This window comes from Gorilla gorilla, chromosome 1, assembly GCF_029281585.2.
Source record: "Gorilla gorilla gorilla isolate KB3781 chromosome 1, NHGRI_mGorGor1-v2.1_pri, whole genome shotgun sequence".
NCBI classification, from domain to species: Eukaryota; Metazoa; Chordata; class Mammalia; order Primates; family Hominidae; genus Gorilla; species Gorilla gorilla.
Window position 1 is genome coordinate 137,995,388 of NC_073224.2, and position 19,824 is coordinate 138,015,211.

The window sequence follows — 19,824 nt, forward strand, 5'->3', positions numbered from 1 at the left end:
GATCTTGTAATTTCTTGTGACAATTCAACTTCCACTATCTTACCTAAAATTCTAGGGTCATGATATGACAGAAAAGGGTTCCTTAAGAAGTTAAAATTAGAACAAAGAAATAACATTACAAGAAGCTAACATTAGAACAGAGCTGACATTAAAACAAAGAATGAAGCTAAATAAGTAACTTATGTGTTAAATGTTAAATTAAAAAATATAAATTTTCCAGTTTAAATTATTTATTTACATATTAAACTTATAAATGTATTTATTCATTCCATTTTTATTGAAAATTCAAACCGTTTTGTATTTTTTTACAATTCAAATTATTCTTACATAAGAATGTTTAGAATTTTTTGTCTTTCTAGTTATTTTTGCAAAGAAATTCCTATAGATTGAATTTATGAGATAAAAGGTATGCAATTCAAATGTCAAATGTTTACCAGCAACTAACACATGTTAATTGCTATGGTAGGCAATTTCTACACTATCTCCCAAATTCCTTGTATTTATGTCCTTGTGGAATCCTAAATCCTACCTGCTTGAGTGTGGGGGTCCACCTAGTAACTCCCTTTTATGAATAGAATATGCAAAAGTGATAAAATTATGCCTTAAATATTAGTTTCAAAGACACTTTTGCTACAGTCTTGCCCCTCCTCTCCCTCTTTCATCTGCTCTTATTCTCCCTTTTGTTTGCCAGGAGGGAAACAAGCTATCATGTTGTGAGCTTCCCTAGGGAGAGGCCTACATAGCCAGAAACTAAGGGCAGCCTCTGGCCAATAGCCAGTGAAAAAAATGACACCTCAGTCCAACAATCAGTGGAGAACTGAATTCTAGCAATAACCATGTGATTGAGTTTAAAAGCAGATCGTCCCCTATTTGAACCTTCAGATATGATCACAACTCCAGTCTTGACTGTGGACTTGTGAGAGACCTTGAGGTAGAGCCGCCCAACTGAGCTGTACCCAGATTCCTGGCACAGAAACTGTGAGATAATCAATGTTTGTTGTTTAAAGAAAATAAGTTTTGGGGTACTTTGTTACACAGCAATAAATACTTCATATAATTGCTTTTTTCTGTGTGCTGCATGCCACCTGTATAATGAATGAATGAATTGCTGAATAAGTGAATTAAATACATGTTCAAGATTTTGTGCTGCTGTCATTCAATTCTGTTTTGTTTGTTTGTTTGTTTGTTTTTGAGACACAGTCTTGCTGTGTCACTCAGGCTGGAGTGCAGTAGCATGATCTTGGCTCACTGCAGCCTCCGCCTCCCAGACTCAAGTGATTCTCATGCCGCAGCCTCCTGAGTAGCTGGGACTACAGGCACATGTCACGATGCCTGACTAATTTTTGTATTTTTAGTAGAGACGGGGTTTCACCATGTTGGCCAGGCTGGTCTCAAACTCTTGGCCTCAAGTAATCCACCCACCTTGGCCTCTCAAAGTGCTGGAATTACAGGCATGAGCCACCATGCCCGGCCTCAATTCTATATTTTATTTTATGGGAAATGCATACTTGCTGATATAAATTAGTTCCCCAAACTGCTCAATATTAAATAGAACCCCTTAAACATGGAGAAGTCAGGTCTGAACGCCATTTACAGTTATGTTTAACCACCCACTATAATTTCAAAGTTTTGATACACTTCACGATAAAGCTGTATGCGTTTGGAATCCATCAGAAACCAAATCCTCAATCTGCCACTTACTAGTTATATGATGTTGGGTGAGTTGCTCAACCTTACTACATAACCACAGTTTCCTGATCAGTCAAAAGGAGATTATATTACCCAACTCAGATATTCCACTCAATATTATATTCTATATAATGATTGCTCAAAAATATTCAGTTTTTTAAACTCATCCTTCTAAAACTGAAAATATGAGATAACTTCTCCAAAACTTTTTTTTCAGTAAGCTATGGATAATTCTATTGTAGGTAAATATTAAGGAAGGGTGAATTATCTCTTTTAAAAATTTTTCTTATCCCAATTCAAATAAATAAAATAAATGTCTAGAAGGAAAATATAATAAAAATTGCCTTCAGACACATGGTACCTCAAGCTAAGAGTCAATCTTCAGTCAAAACATATTAATTGTTTATATGACTTATAAGAAATTTTGGAAAGTTGCCTTAGAAAAAGGAAGTTTTTTTGTTTGTGATCTTACAAACTGTATTTCTAATAATAATCTTAAAAGTTCTATTTACTCTAGAAATCATTATTTTCCACTTTGCATCACATGAGTTACTTGGATTATGTTAATCAATATCCTCAGCAATATATCCCAGATTAAATCAAACCTAGATTTATTTCATATTTTAATGTAGAACAATGTTATTTACTTTTCTAAAAGTTGGTAAATCATAGCTGTTTCTAATATTATATTTAAACATTTAGTGCCATGTGTCATAATGTATGGTTCATTACCCACATGAATTCTTGTGGTTGCAAACTGATTTTTAAAAAATATGCACTCTAGTACCATTAATTTACACTGTTTTTCACTCTTACGTTCACTTGAGGGCTATACTACTAACTTCTCAAGAGAGTAAATAGAGATCATTATAATTTGGCATTCACAACCTAAAATTAGGGAGTAGAGTTCACTTAGCATTGCAATTTAGTGTTCTCCTGCCATGTAAAACTTAACCATTTTACAAAGCTCATTGTATACATACTAGAATTGTTGGAATTCTAGTAAGTTTTAGAAAGAATATTTTGTTATAAGTACAGTATAATTGCTGTCTTGTGTTAGTAATGGTACCTATTTTAAAATATTTTTTAGGCATTTATTTATTTTTAGCATGGAGATAGAATTAATTTTGAATATGTATAATTCCTGCATAAACATTTGATTTCTTTCAATATTTTTCTTATCACAGATTATTTTTCTACAGATAGTTGGTACATATGAAACACACACACACCTGCAGTTACAAAATGTGGAGAAATTATCTAGATCAGGATTTCCCCATTGGCACTTATGGACATCCTAAGCTCTATGAATACATTCTGGAAGGTTCTATGACAGATGTTAAGTTTTGTGTTCTGTATTTCAAAGATAAGCGCAAAAGGAATTAATCCAATCGTGTTCTGGATCATTTTGTGAGCATCTTTTCTCCTAAGAATTTTGTTGTTTTCAATTACTTGTTGTTTTCTACTGCATTTGTTCTGAGTGAGAGTCAAATGAAGCCAAGGAATGATATAAAACAAAAGTTATGCATCAGTTCAGATAGAAAAAAGAGATCAGAGAATGGAAATATTGTATGGGTTAAGAGTGTATAAGCAGGAGGCCAAGGCGGGCGGATCACAAGGTCAGGAGATCGAGACCACGGTGAAACCCCGTCTCTACTAAAAAAAAAAAAAAAAAAATACAAAAAATTAGCTGGGCGTGGTGGCCGGCGCCTGTAGTCCCAGCTACTCGGGAGGCTGAGGCAGGAGAATGGCGTGAACCCGAGAGGCGGAGTTTGCAGTGAGCCGAGATCGCGCCACTGCACTTCAGCCTGGGTGACAGAGTGAGACTCCGTCTCAAAAAAAAAAAAAAAAAAAAAAAAAGTGTGTAAGCATGCTAAATTGAAAAATAAAAACGTCCTGCACAACTGCAGTAAATATCATGTTCAAATTGTGAGTGCACGAACTGTGTCCACTCTTAGAACGTATCAGCTTACTGCAGTTTTTAGTAACAAGTGCCATGGCAAATGTGCATAATAACTGAATGACTTTCACAGTGATTCAAGGACGACACAACATTCTTAATATTAAAAGATAAAATCAATAGCAACTGAAAATTAAAAGGTGCTAATACAGCTTCATACTATTAAACACAACCTGGTCAGTTTAAATTCAGGAAAGCAGGTGCATGTGCCATGTTAATGTTATTTAAATTGTATTATTTAACTGGAACTTTCTGGCATTTTTACTACGTAAAGTAAAATGAATAATAAATTTATTCCTAATCTTTATAAATTATTGTTGCATATCTTTGTACATGTATATTTTATTACATAAATCGATATAAGCAAATACTATGCATACTTTTTATTGTTATTATTATTACCTATGTTTTAAATGGATTATTTGGTAACTCTTGCATGAGAAATCCTGCTCTAGGCTTTAAAACTTTTCAAATAAAAACCAGAGTAAGTAATAAAAGTAATATATTTACCACAAGCATATACATACACATTCATACAAACACTGAAAATTTTGCAAGTTTTTCATTTGCAGTGTAATATAAAAATTATAAAATTCAATCTGATGTATTTTATTCTATTCCATTTCAGTTATAAATCTGTTCATAGCCCATTGAATTAATTGAACAGCCTAATAGTAGTGAAGCCACACAATTTGTAAACCACTGCTTTGGAGATCTTGCCAAACAGTTCAACAGTCTTCACAGGCTATCTTGACATGGATCAAAGGTCCAAAAATGGGTTAAATAGGAGAAGACTGAAGTTTCAACAGTAGAAAAGGAAATTGTTAAAAGCTCTCATTAATGTACAGGATTAGTATAAAATTCATGGAAAATGATTAATGAAGCATGGAATTTAGGTGTATTTTAATGTAATCAAGTGTGTGTGTGTGTGTGTGTGTGTGTGTGTGTGTGTGTGTGTATTCTTGAGCTTTACCAAGGCAGAATAGCGCATAAGTCTAAGGTCAAAATCCTAGCTTAAGAGTAATTTTGTCAGAGTGTGCTGATATGCATAACTTATCTCTAGCAATAGAGGTAAGTGGAGGTTTGGGATTCTAGTAGAGTGGAACAGAAAAAAGACAATGAATTGTAAATAAATAAGCAAATAGAGGAATTTAGTCCAAAACTGTGGTAAAACTGATGGAGAAATAAGTCCCATTGTGGTTAGAAATAAAGGTTATACAGCATGTACAAGGGCATAATTACTCTTAGAAAGGGTTTAAAAATAAAGATGTTAAACCTAAGCCCATTTGTCTTATTCAGTCACTCCAATTCCAGCTGGCCTGAAAGTAAGCAGGGTGTTTACATTTATTAGTATTGTATTTATTCTCTTTATACAGAGTAAACAGCTCATTACTGGGATCATGTCCCCTGTATCCTGAGTGTTGTGAACCAAAGAAATTTCTCAGGTGCTTCCATGCCACAAATAACATGTTTAAGCTCCATGTAGGGAAAATATTTCCAAACATGCTAATGGAAAGCTTAAAGAAGGAACCTGTCCTTTCAATATATATAATTTGTGTAAAGATGCTTAAGGTTACAGAGTTATAGAATGAATTGTTTAAATTACTGAAATACAATTACAATCTGTATTAGTGTTCCCTTTATTGGACTTTGAAACACATTTAAAATAAACTTTAAGAGGAAAAATTACATATGACATAAAGACAAATAGTAAAATAGGCATTCATTATGCCAAATACTCTATTTCTCTTTAAAACTGGAAATATTAAATGACATGGTCTGAAAAAGTGTAATTCCCTCTGAGTTTATGTAAAAGAAAATAAATAAAATAAGTAAAAGTCAATCTACTGGAAAATAAAATTATTCTTAGGGTTTAAATTATCTGGATTAAATAGCCTCACTGATTTACTAAATGAGATAATTTAGGTATCTACCGTTTTATGAATCTCAGTATATATTTAATATCTCAAAAGAGATTGTTTTATAAAATATCAGATAATAATTAGCAATAATCACTTCTGATATCTCACTAATAGAGCACTTTGTATTTCTGGTTCTCTGTGTTATACCTTCTATTAACTTACTCTGGAAACCAAATTTAAAACTATTTGTTGCCAAAGTGGAGAGAGCTTTGTTGGCCATGCTCATCCTTGTCAACTTTTAAAAAATTTGTATTTATTCTCCCTTTAATTTTTAAAACACTACTCTAGTTGAATAGTAAAACAAAAACAATAGCAATTAGTGAGCATATTAGGATTACAGTCCTTTGCTCATTCACTACTGCCCATAAAATGCCAGCAGCGAGTATTATCACTGGTCCCATTAAGGTGTTTGACACTGAACACCTCTGAAATGATGTTTATCATCCTCATGCTTTTCCATTGTTATGGTCCCACATTTGCTTCTGCACTGTAGTGGCATCAGCATCATCTTTCCTGATTTGAATCAAAGTCCACAAATTCTACTTGATTCCTCTCATCAGTCTCTTCTACTTCTTTACTCTTTTGTAGGAGTTTTTCCAGCAAGGAGTTTGTTAAAAAAGGGAAAGCCATTATCAAGAAAGTTTACCTTAAATTCAATGATTAAGTGATTCTTCATGTGGTCTACAATAAATTGGCCTGCCTTCATTTAACACACGCTTGATGGCTCCATGCTTGACAGTTTGACCTGGATGAGAGATGATGACTGTGGTTCAGTTGTCAAGAGTGGATATTGGTTTTCAGAAGCCATGCAATACTACAACCAGCTGTGTATCCATACATATGAAAAGGTCTTTTCTTTGTCAAGTAAAAACAGCATGGTCCTTCTGATCTAATGCAATGATAATATCTCCTGGCTCCAGTCCTGGTTTTTGGTCTCTTTCATCATGAGATGTTATTTTCTGGCCATCTTTCATGCTTTTGTCAATATGAATTTCTAGAATCATCTTCTCCCAAAACTATCTTCTTTCTATTGCAGCTTTTACATCTATCTTGAGGACTGATCTGTTCCCCATGGCCCTGGGTCTCCATGCACACAGCTTGAATTTGCTGAGCCATTCCGGGTTCTGTCTGATGAATTGTTATTTGCATTCCAATACCTTGGCAATTATGACAGCACTGTACTGTTCCTTTTTTTTTCCCCACCTCTGTCTTCACACCTGTCACAAATCACATTATTTTGCAGAGCCTGTTTTCTTGTTGCAGCATCATATAAATCTTCTAAGGTTACTGAGAGCTGGTGTACAACACTTTTACATTTCCTTTTACTCTGCATCTTTCCTCTTCAGAAACCAAAAATTGGCTCACAAGTACATTAAAAATCCTTTCACCTATAAGAGACATCAAAGATTCAGGAACTGAGGTTGATTAGAATGAATAAATGAATGAATGTAAATGTTACCATACAATCTACTTGAAAAAATTCAAATCTTACTTTTCCTGTTACCCTTCACCAAAAATAGAGGAAAAATTATAGCAAAGTATGAATAAAGTTAGCTTTTGTTCCTTGAATAGGTAAAGGTTGAATAGAGAGGACAAACACTTGTTTATAAACACATTCTCTTTTGGAAAGAGCCTGTTTGCCAGCCCCTGTGGATTTCTTTGCCGAGGCTACGATAATGCTTACAGTAAAGAAGAAAAGAAGAGTTGGGCATCAGCCACAATGGTGGCTAAACTTTGAATTCAATGCAAATTTTTCACCATTTTTAAAGTAGGAGTAAGGAAAATCATGTAGTTTCTTTAATAGCCTTGGACATTAAAATGAAAAGAACAAAGAAAAGGGAGGGAAAGGGTGGCAATGGGAGAGGAGGAAGGAGGAGAAAAGAGAAGCAAACATATTGTAAATCAAATTGTTTAAAGTAATTTTTAAAAATTTGTTAAAGAGTGACCATATTTTTCTACTAAGATTTAATTTTTGTAAAAGGAATTAGGGAAAGTACGTTTGTTAGATACATGCGCAAATCTCAAAGACTGCTCTTCAGTTGTTGCTGCTCATAAGCTTCTACAGATGAAGTCTTTGTATAGAAGCTTAAATTTGACTGGCTGGCTGCTGGGGTCTCTTATATTCACCAGCTTGTTGTTAGAAGCGTTTATGGAGAATACAAAGGCTTTATTATCTCCCCAGGCTGCTCTAGTCATTCTGATACCGAACTGAGACTAGAACCAGTACAATACATCTCTTGCCTGGCACACCTGTATAGTGTTAACAGGAAAAATAAATTGCAGAATCATTTATTATCAAAATTGATAGAGTCTCACACAATTATCAAAATTGATAGAGTCTCACCCAGGGCAGAGTTTCATCTCATTCTTGTCTAGCAGGGCCATAGAAAATATGAAGCTTGAACTAATAAAGAACTTCAAGCTTTATACAATTAAGTTTACACATTAAAAAATTTAAAATGTTGTCTTCAGTATGCCTAATTCTACAATCCATAGTGTACCTAAAGACGAATTTAAGATCTGGGGAGAACTAAGTATTAGGTAAATGCATATCAAATTGGCCATGTTCAACATTTATTTTTTTAAAAATGGCAATTCCATATGGTTCTAACAAACACATAGTGAAATATAACTACATTTTATGATTTTCATGGTAAATAATGTCCATGTTAAACCTGAAATTTTGAACATCAGTAATGAATATTAAATGTAGATAGCTTTGCATATACACATTGGAGATTTGGCCACTAACATTTATTTTCTTTAATAGCTAAGCACCATGCTTGTTTACAAAAAATGAATTGACATTACTGTAGATAATCTAATGCATATAATTACTAGTCTTTAATGTTTATTACATTATGAAACATTCAGTGGGCTTTTGAACCTAAGTGAAAAAAAAATCTATCAAAAATGAGATACTATACAAGAAAGTGGTCCAAATTTTAAGAAAACAAACAAAACCATGCTTCTTATGAGTAATAGTGATCAGCAGCTCATCAATAGTTTTTATTATTCCTCTAGTGCTTATGTTTTATTTTTATTGCTTTTATTTTAATATTCATGTAGTAATAACTAGCATGTTATTCATATAGTATCTACCTCCCTTATCTGGAATACTTGACAAAGTACACTATTATTTCTTTCAAAACTACTGACCATTTTAAATTTCCTCCTGAATCTCTGCAAAATATTTAAGTTGCTGTGCTTAACCCAAGCCACTGTTTATTTTTTATACTAAGTTAATGATTCATGGGATGGATTAACTAGTGCAAATTTAAAATCTCTAGCTAAATCCTTCCAAACTCTGAGACCTGAGTGGAAGAAATATTCTTTTGCACCAAGAACAGTCTACAGGGTGCTGACATTAGTTCAACCAAAATAATTAGAAAGATAAATTTGCTAAATCACTGTGAAAACTAATGTATTACTAATAAGGTATTGGAAAAGAGGCTGTTTCATTAAATTGAATTCCCAGATTATCTAAATATTTGGTTAGGCTATATTGCATAAGGCGTGAAAGACTATGGTATCTGCGGAAAAGTGGAAATATTTGCTGTTTGAAGGCAAATTTTTTTCCAACAGTGTTAATTCATTGTGTTGTCTTCAATTTGCTGAACTATTACCTCTTTTTATTAGTACTCAAATCTTCCCAAATTATTTCTTGAATTTCATTTTTATAATTATTTAAGCAATGAATCAAGTAGTTCTTTTTTTATTGAGTTTTAGAATTCAGGATATTCATTATATTCAGTACTACTTCATGGAGTCGTTTTTGTTTGTTTAATTTTGTTTTATGCATAATGAACTTGGTGAATAAGCATGTGAAATAATTAAGTCTTTTATACAGATATCAGAAACAAAGTTTTACCTTAATTAGAAGGATAATCAACTAGTCCCTTTTTAAAGAATTCACAAAATTCCTGACTCGTGATATTTTCATGTTGGCTGTGATACATTCTTTGGGAGAATTAGAAAACCAATGACACTTACAAAAATTTCAGAAATTATAGAAAAGTCTAAAAAGTAAAATGAAACTAATATCACTCCTAATCCTGGCAAGATTTCATCACAATAGTTTTCTTCTAGATTGTTTTCTTCTTTCTGTGTGTATGTGTGTGTGTGTCTATAGGCATAATTGTGTTTTAAGGTTGTTCGTATTATTACTTGTACACAAAGATTATCTTCCTTTTTTCATTTTATACTACATCCAAGTATTTTCCAAGATTAGTAGCTATTTTCCAAGATCATTAAAAGCTCTTTGAAAGACATACTTTTAACATGAACAATTATCATATTTTCCAAGATCATTATGTTCCAAGATCATTAAAAGCTATTATTTTCCAAGATCATTAAAAGGTCTTTGAAAGACACACTTTTGATGTGAACAAGTGTCATATTTAAGACTTCAACCTGATTTACTTAATCAGTTCCCTGTGGCTGAATTTTTTGGGTATTTTCAACTTAGTCAATTTATATAATATGGATTACGATATTTGTTCTCCACTCTTTTCTGACTTTTTTTTATCATTTCCTTAAGATGACTTCTGAGAAGTAGAATTATAGGTTCAAATGATATGAAAAATAAGATATTTAAAAGAAAAATAATATATTTAAATATGGCAAATATATGTAGAATAAACATAACCATCTTTAACTCCTTTTAATCTTTTACCTCTTAGTCAAATACTGCTAAGTTTTATGTACATTTTTATATATGTTATTTATGCTAGATAAGTATATCCAAATATACAAATTTATTACATGCACTTTTTAATTTTATGATTTTTATTATTATACTTTAAGTTTTAGGGTACATGTGCACAACGTGTAGGTTTGTTACATATGTATACATGTGCCATGTTGGTGTGCTGCACCCATTGACTCATCATTTACATTAGATATATCTCCTAAGGCTATCCCTCCCCCCTTGACCCACTCCACAACAGGCCCTGGTGTGTGATGTTACCCACCCTGTGTCCACGTGTTCTCATTGTTCAATTCCCACCTATAAATGAAAACATGCGGTGTTTCACTTTCTGTCCTTTCAATAGTTTGCTCAGAATGATGGCTTCCAGCTTCATTCATGTCCCTACAAAGGAAATGAACTCATCCTTTTTTATGGCTGCATAGTATTCCATGGTTTATATGTGCCACATTTTCTTAATCCAGTCTGTCATTGATGGACATTTGAGTTGGTTCCAAGTCTTTGCTATTGTGAATAGTGCTGCAATAAACATACATGTGCATGTGTCTTTATAGCAGCATGATTTATAATCCTTTGGGTATATACCCAGTAATGGGATGGCTGGGTCAAATGCTATTTCTATTTCTAGATCCCTGAGGAATTGCTACACTGTCTCCCACAATGGTTGAACTAGTTTAGAGTCCCACCAACAGTGAAAAAGTGTTCCTATTTCTCCACATCCTCTCCAGCACTTGTTGTTTCCTGACTTTTTAATGATCGCCATTCTAACTGGTGTGAGATGATATCTCATTGTGGTTTTGATTTGCATTTCTTTGATGGCCAGTGATGATGAGCATTTTTTCATGTGTCTGTTGGCTGCATAAACGTCTTCTTTTGAGAAGTGTCTGTTCATATCCTTCGCCCACTTTTTGATGGGGTTGTTTGATTTTTTTCTTGCAAATTTGTTTAAGTCCTTTGTAGATTCTGGATATTAGCCTGTTGTCAGATGGGTAGATTGCAAAAATTTTCTCCCATTCTGTAGGTTGCCTGTTCACTCTGATGGTAGTTTCTTTTGCTGTGCAGAAGCTCTTTAGTTTAATTAGATCCCGTTGGTCAATTTTTGCTTTTGCTGCCATTGCTTTTGGTGTTTTAGTCATGAAGTCCTTGCCCATGCCTATGTCCTGAATGGAATGGCCTAGGTTTTCTTCTAGGGTTTTTATGGTTTTAGATCTAATATTTAAGTCTGGAATCCATCTTGAATTAGTTTTTGTATAAGGTGTAAGGAAGGGATCCAGTTTCAGCTTTCTACATATGGCTAGCCAGTTTTCCCAGCACCATTTATTACATAGGGAATCCTTTCCCCATTTCTTGTTTTTGTCAAGTTTGTCAAAGATCAGATGGTTGTAGATGTGTGATGTTATTTCTGAGGGCTCTGTTCTGTTCCATTGGTCTATGTCTCTCTTTTGGTACCAGTACCATGCTGTTTTGGATACTGTAGCCTTGTAGCATAGTTTGAAGTCAGGTAGTGTGATGCCTCCAGCTATGTTCTTTTTGCTTAGGATTGTCTTGACAATGCAGGCTCTCTTTTGGTTCTATATGAACTTTAAAGTAGTTTTTTCCAATTCTGTGAAGAAAGTCATTGGAAGCTTGATAGGGATGGCATTGAATCTGTAAATTACCTTGGGCAGTAAAAATGAATCATGCCATAATTACTTCACATTTAATTTTTCCCATTTAACAATATAAGTATTTTTCCAAGTCAATAATTATAAATGAAACACACATGTTAATAGCTGCATACTATAATACTACACAATTTGGATATATGCTTTTTTATTTAACAATTCTTATTGATTGGCATTTATGTTTTTTCAAACAATGCAACTGTAAGGATGAGATATATATCCACATATACTGATGCTTCTTTTTCTGTATAATGTGCTCAGCTGTGGGATTTGTAGAATTTTAACAGACAATTTTAAGGTTGTTTATATTACTTATACACAAAGATTATCCTCTTTTCACTTTATACTACATTGTAACTATTTTGGAAAATAAGTATTTACCAAGATGATTTTATTTTGGAAAGTAAGTATTTTCCAAGATGATTATATTACTACTTGGACACAAAGTACAATAATACTGAATTTAGAAAAGATTTTAGCAATCAGGTTGCATAACAGAATGCCTGTTCCCTGTATGAAACTGAATTAAGAGATGTCCTAGACATTATTGACCTTAAGATCTTATTGGAAAAAATTCTCTTAAGGAGAATTTCTTTCAAATTTTATTCTTCCTATTAATGATTTTAAATATGTTGTGATATGTTCATTTCTAATTTTCATTTCTTATTCCATAAATTGCATTTCCATATTTCTTGCCTATATTTTATTGGTTTGCCATTTTATTATAAATATCTAGGAGCTCTTTAATATTAAACATTCTTAACATTTTTTCTGTCATAGGTATACAATTATTTTCTTTCAAATATTTGTTCTTTTATTCTGTTTATTATGCTTTCTGCCACAATAAAGTTTTTTTTTTCCATTCATGGAGTCGACTCTTTAAATTTTTTGATTCATGGCTTTTTGTTTCTTGATATTTGTATAACCTCACTCACCAGGAGGTTATACAAATATTTCACCTGTATCTATATTTTATGCATTATAATTTATTTTAAAAAACAAAATTTTCTCCAGATAATTTGAAAAAATGGTCTAAATTAACTTATTACAGAGTATTAGCTAATTGTTTTAATAGCAAATACTAAAATATCCATTAATTCCCCTCTTAAGATTTTTCGAGAGAAGAAATTATATAACTGAGGGTAGTCCATAGGAGGAAAGTATGATGTTTTATTTACCTTATTATACCCAGAGCCTGTCATAGGAGATGACTTTTAATAAATGTTTAATGAATAAATTGGAAAGAATCAACAAGGAGAAAATATGGTCTCATTAGTAATCTGGTAAAAGAGTGTGTTCCAATAATCTATTGCTGTGCAACAAACCCAAAATTTAGTGTCTTCATATGGTGATGTTTTAATTGTCTGTCTCACACCTCTGTGGGTTGGTGGGCCTCAGCTACGTGGTTTCATTTGGAGGTCTTCCATGCAACTGCAGTCAGATAACACCTGGAGTCTTAACTAGTGTCCCCACTCACGTGTCTGATGTTCTAGCTGGAATGGCTGCAGTAGCCAGGGGCTGGTTCCCCCAAGCTAACATGCTATGCCTTGGATCCTGATTCTTCCCCCTCCAGTCTCATTTCACTTTTTTCCTTTGCTTTGTGACTGAACTATATGAGAAACATCACCACTTTATTTTATGTACATACAAAATTATCACCCTCCACCTACCTACCAGCCGGCCTCCTCCCTTCCCGAGACTTTTATGTATCATTGCATAATGTCTGAGCAAAAGTTGTGCTGCACTTCTACAAAATGAACAACTTAAAATTAAGTATTAGTTAACTTAAGTCTTTCCACTTTTCTATTACTTTTTTTTTTTCCATACCATGTATGTTTTCTTCTCCCTCGCCTCTGTTTTCTTACACATTTCAAATCTTGGGTGGTTGTGGGGAGAGGGTGCAACCTTCTCATTTTGCATGAACTCAAAAGGAAAAACTCAAAAATTTTTTAAAAGACAAACACCTTTGTTTTTGTATGTACTCCCCCTTGCCTATATTCCAAATTAAACTCAAGCTTGAATATTCAAAAATTCAACTGAAAGTTTTATATCACTTATTATAAGATATTAATTGAGTGTTTACACACTTCTACCTTTGTCACTAATATCTATACATGTACACTGGACCCTTGAACAATGAGAGGCGTAGGGGTGCGGACGCCCTGTGCAGTCAAAAATCCATGTATAACTTTTGATTCCCCTAAACTTAACTACTAATAGCCTGCTGTTGACTGGAAGATGTACCAATAGCATAAAGCATTGATTGACACATTAGCCTGTTGTTGACTGGAAGACGTACCAATAGCATAAAGAGTTAATTGACACACATTTTGTGGTTATGTGTATCATATACTGTATTTTTATGACAAAGTAAGCTAGAGAAAAGAAAATGTTATTAAGAAAATCATAGAAAAGAGAAAATTTATTTACTATCCATTAGATGAAAGTGAATCATTATAAAAGTCTTCATCCTCATCATCTTCACATTGATTAGGCTGAGAAGAAGGAAGAGAAGGGGCTGTTCTTGCTGTCTCCATGACAGAGGCAGAAGAGGTGAAGGAGATGGAAGGAGAGAAAGGAGAGGCAGGCACTTTCCATGTACCTTTATGGAAATACATCATAATTTCTTTCTGACTTTTGCTTTTTCATTTATCTAAAAATATTTCCATATGGTACCAATCCTTTTTCCATCATTTGCTTTATTTCAATGCTTGTATCATAGAAGGGCCCATATCATAAAAAGCAAAGGAATTCTTGAATAATCAGATACTTTCTGTTTTCTGACACTGGTTTGGAAGCTCCCATCTCCATAAAGTCATCTTCTGTTAATTCCTGTGGTGTGGTGTCTATTAGCTCTTGAATTTCTACAAAATCTATATCTGAAAACCCTTTATTCACCCCTTTTTTTTGCCATATCCACAATCTCTTTCATAGTTTTCTTGGCTGGCTCTGTTGTAAATCCTGTGAAGACATGTGCAACATTTGGATAGTTTTCTCCAGCAGGAATCTGATGGCTTCCATGGCTTTCATGGATTTTTCTATAAGAACAATGACACCTTCAATGGACTTTCCTGGTGTTCTGTCTATTGGGGTTCTCTTTCATAGCATTGAAAATACTTCCCATAGAGTAACATGTGTAATGAGCCTTATAGGTTCTTATGACCGTCTCATCTACAGGCTGAATTAGAAACGTGTGTTTCAGGGCAAGTAGAACACTTTGAGGTCTTTGGTATTGAACTCATGGGGTTCCGGGTGGCCAGGGGCATTGTGCAATATCAAAAGAACTTTAAAAGGCAAGCCCTTACTAACAAGGTACTTCCTGACTTCAGGGACAAAGCATCAATGGAACCATTCCAGAAAAAGGATTCTCATTGTCCAGGCCTTCTTATTGTACAACCAAAAGATTGGCAGCTGGTATTTATCTTTTCCTTTCAAGGCTTTAATAGGGCAGTCCTGATTATAAACTGACTGCGTTTGCACAAAATATTACAGTTAGCCTATTACTTTCTGTCTTAAATCCTGGTGCTCGCCTCTCTTCCTTACTAATAAATGTCCCTTGTGGAATTTTTTGTCTGTTTTTTTTTTGTTTGTTTGTTTTTGTTTGTGTTTTTTTTCAGAATAGGGCACTTATCTCTGCATTAAAAACAGGTTCAGAAAGGTGTACTTTTTTCTCAACAATTTTCTTAAGGGTGCCTGGGAACTTATCTGCTGCCTCTTGGTTAACAGAGGTTGCTTCTCCTGTTATCTTGACATTTTTAAAGTCAATCTCTTTGGGAAAACATTAAACCATCCTTTGCTGGCACTAAATTATCCAGCTTTAGATTCCTCACCTTTGTATTACTTTAAATTCTCATATAATGACTTTTCTTTTTTATAAAACATATTAAACATGAAAAAAGTAAAGAGGGAAATGCCAAGGGGAGCAGGAAAATAGAGAGGATGTTGGGAGAGGTCTGGGGCTCCAGAAAGTCCATAGAAGGGGCTAGAAAACAGATGATCTAAGAAGTCAAGGAAGGTGCAGACTCTTCTAGATCATTGATGGTGCTGTGAATGAATGTTGATAAATAAGCCTAAATTTTCTTTCTTATTTTTAAGACTCTTGGTGATAGTGTCTTAAAAGATGAGAATCAATACAGACCAGGATTAAAAAAAAAAGATAGTAAGTTTTTTATTTCCATTTGTAAGGCCAGATGGAACCTGCTGTCTTGTCCTTTACTCTTAATGTTTCTTATCTAAATGTTATGAATGTCATGGAAGTATTTAACTCTGAAGCTGTTTGTCTTTTACACATGTAACCTGTAACGCTAAAAGTATACATTCTTGAGAATACAAAAATGCAATTATATGTATGTAAGTAGATATAATAATTATTGTTAATTGCACATCACTTCTTTTTCATATTATTCTGGCAAAAAAAGAGAAAGACAGGTAATTATACTAAAATTGATATTGTTCCCAGGTGGAAAAGCCAAGTAACTAGAACATGCTTTAGGAAGGTGATGCAGTGAAAGACATAATTGGACATTATCAAGGACATTAAGGGTATGTCACAGATATACATTGGTAAAGAAGGAAGGGATTCTGAAATATACAGTAGGAGGTACTCCTCCTTCCACTTGGGGAGCTTATACCACAGTGGAATAAGAAATGGCTTGAAATATTTTATGACTATATTATTTTAATTGGAAGTAGAAATCTGAATTTCTACATTTTTGAATTGCATATGTGTATATATATGTGTGTGTGTATATATATAGAGTATATAAATTGTATATATGTGTGTATATATATTATATATAGTATATATATAACTGTAAATATAAGCAGACAAATATTCAGGTTTGATCTTAACAAGGATCCTCCAGGAGTCAAGCTAAAAACATTGATTTTTTTTAAAACTGTAATACTGGTTACCTTCATCTTCTATTACACTGGAAAGATGACAGCTACCTGGGACAGTTTTGCAGAGTAAGATTGGCTGATAGAAGTAACCTTAGGCTCACTTGATCTTCATTGGTCATGTCTTAGTTCCTTCCTGTCTTCACTCAAGAAGGTCTTTGGTAAAAGAGACCACTACCCAAAGCCTTGAACTAAGGAACTATGCCGAGAGCCATTCTGACTAGATTCTTTAGGGTAAGTAGATATGAAAGATAAAATTGTCGAATGGGAGACAATTTTATTTTTCATGTCTGCTTTAACCTTACTGTTGTTACTGTAAAACAGGTGATCAGACTCCTTCTCAGGAGACCGGACTTCATAAAACACCAGATGATTTCCTGGACTTCACCATCCTAGGCAGCTGTCCCTGCCTTGTTGAGGTTGGTCAAATCTTCATAGGTTTGCTCACTACTGGCAATTACATCTGGGGCAGTGTCATCTGGTACTGCCCAAGAGTCTATCTAGATTGTGGTCTTCTGCACCAAAATGAAGCAGATGTCAAACTTATAGCAACCATCTCTCACTTTACCTTCTCATGCCCTGTCATGCTTACATCAGTGTTGTCCCGGCAGAAAAAGCAGTTCTCCAGATTCCAGGAGTTCTCAGGGATCCAGATCAATACTATCTTATAGGCAGCCCTGGCTGCAGGATTGGCAACCTATACTGAGTTGGGTTTGCATAGACATGAAAGGTGGCTTAGTTAAAGATTTGCTTGGTAATTTTTAGTCACCCTAATCCAATATATATGGATATTCTGTATATGATTATATAACAATATCGGAACTGGCAGAATTCTTTTAATCTTTATATATATATATATATATATATATATATATATATGTATGCACTTATATTAAGGGTAGAAATAACGTAGTGTTGTTTTGTTGATTTTGACATACATAAATTTTTGGATATAACATTTTTGAAAATTTGATTGTTATATAATCAATACTTATGTAGTTTTCCAAAACACCATTAATCTTCATTTTAATGTCGCATCTTATACTCAATGGTATCTTAAAATCAAATGAATGTCGTGTGTGTGTGTGTCTGTGTATTTCATGACTAAATTTTCTTTTTTTTCTTTTCTAATAAGATTGGATTTATTCAATACCCTAGTAAAAGTTTTGATTATAAGTATCCAACAGTATGAAAAGTACAAAACGGATCTGTAGATTTCTAACATATTAATACAAAGTACGTGACTACATACAGTACATCCTACAGGCAAAGAGAGGTGGAAAGGGAAAAAGAAGACTGTGGTTGAGGTCTAGTAATAAATAAATAAATACAGAAGTAGAGATGATCCATATTATAGTATATTCTACCACCAATACTGCAGCCAAAATGTAAAAAAAAAAATCACTTCAAAATAACTCAGGAGGATGACAGTGGCTGGAATTTTGTAATTCACCTCAAAGACTGTGGGAGAGCCAGCTCAACTCACTGTATAGTCTGTGCATATGGTGGCTTGTAGCATGTAGGTTTTTTTCCAAAAGAAGGAAATATAAAATGTTTAGATTAAGAACTATAAAACTACGGGGTGCCTATAAAAGGTGGCTTACTCCTTATTGTTATTATACTATCCAATTTTTAAAATGCAGTTTAAAAAATAAGCACTGAGTCTTATTATTATATGGCAGGAAAATGCTTCTCCCTCATTCTGAAAAGACTGAACTGGCAATGCTTTTCCTGAACATTTAGAAAAGAGGCAGTAAGAGTACTCTGGTTTGGGTTCAAGTGAGAGGCTTTTCATGAAGATCTTAGGATTGAAGAGCTCTAAGTTCAGGATATCTCAATGTTCAGAAAGCCTGACTAAAACACAAACCTCTTTTCTTTTAGTAAATTTTACTTTTAATACAGAGTGAAAGAAAATAAAAACTTAATAGGCTAAAACAAGTCAAACACCCATTCTACACAGATAAAAACCTTCACAAAGGTCAACTGAAGTAATCCAGAGCTGAAACTGAATTGTGCAGATTTTCAGTGAAGTCATCAAAGTCATGTAACACAAACAAAAGTCGATTATATTTACACACTCAGCAAGCCCGCTAAGAAATGTGTCCCAAGAAGTATTAACTTTTGTTTTGTGCCATCCTGAAGACTTGCACATTTTATTTTTCAGATAGCTTAACATTTTTAATCGAGTGTGTTCTCTACCATGCAGTAATGCTTTGGTACTATTCATACAGGGTCTCGCCTGTCCTAAAGACTTGCCATTTCCCCAAAAGGAGCTTTGATTCTGCTTTAGAAGTTTTATATGAATTAAAATCTTTATCAAATATTAATATGAAGGGAGGCACAGGATGCAACATATATAGTCAAGTTACCTCTCTGTATATTTAGAAATTACTTTCTCTTCCAAGGTATTTGCAGCAGAAAGCTCTGTCTGTCCTGCTTAATAATCAGTAGTACAGGTTTGAATCATCAGAAGCTTGGCAAGACCTTAATATTTCAAAATTATTAACTACCTCTAGGGGCAAGTCCATGTTACTGAGTTATGACAAATTTATTATCATGAGGGAAAACAAGAGTAGCCAGCCATCTTAAAAATGCCCCAACCACGGCTTCTCAATACAGAAAGACTGAAAACTACATATACAGTTTATCATACAACAAATCCCATCTCTGTCCCCTGAAATTCCCCTAGTTTCATTCATTAGAAAGGGATTTAAAAAGATTTAAAGAGCACTTTACAGCAGCAGTCAGTTTTCCTATGAAATACTCAGCATCTTAAATATTATGTATAACTCTTTTTTTAGTAAGCTAGACACTGGCTTCAGAGTTTGTGGGACTGGGGGAAATCAACCCATTCAAAACTACTCTAGAAATTGTCTTTTGGCAGAATAATAGGTATCCAAGTTAAAAATAGGAGGGTCATTTGAGACCAGCCTGGCCAATGTGGTGAAACCCTGTTCATGATGAAATTTTCATTCTCTGTAT

General features: G+C 33.8%; 1 protein-coding gene and 1 pseudogene across 1 annotated transcript in view; one reads left to right on the forward strand and one right to left on the reverse strand.

Moving 5' to 3' along the window:
• OLFM3 (olfactomedin 3) overlaps window positions 1-19,824 on the forward strand; it is a 200,253-nt gene that overhangs the window by 98,503 nt on the left and 81,926 nt on the right. The gene's annotated exons all lie outside the window — the stretch shown is intronic.
• Window positions 5,995-7,942, reverse strand: LOC109028205 (dnaJ homolog subfamily A member 1-like; annotated as a pseudogene).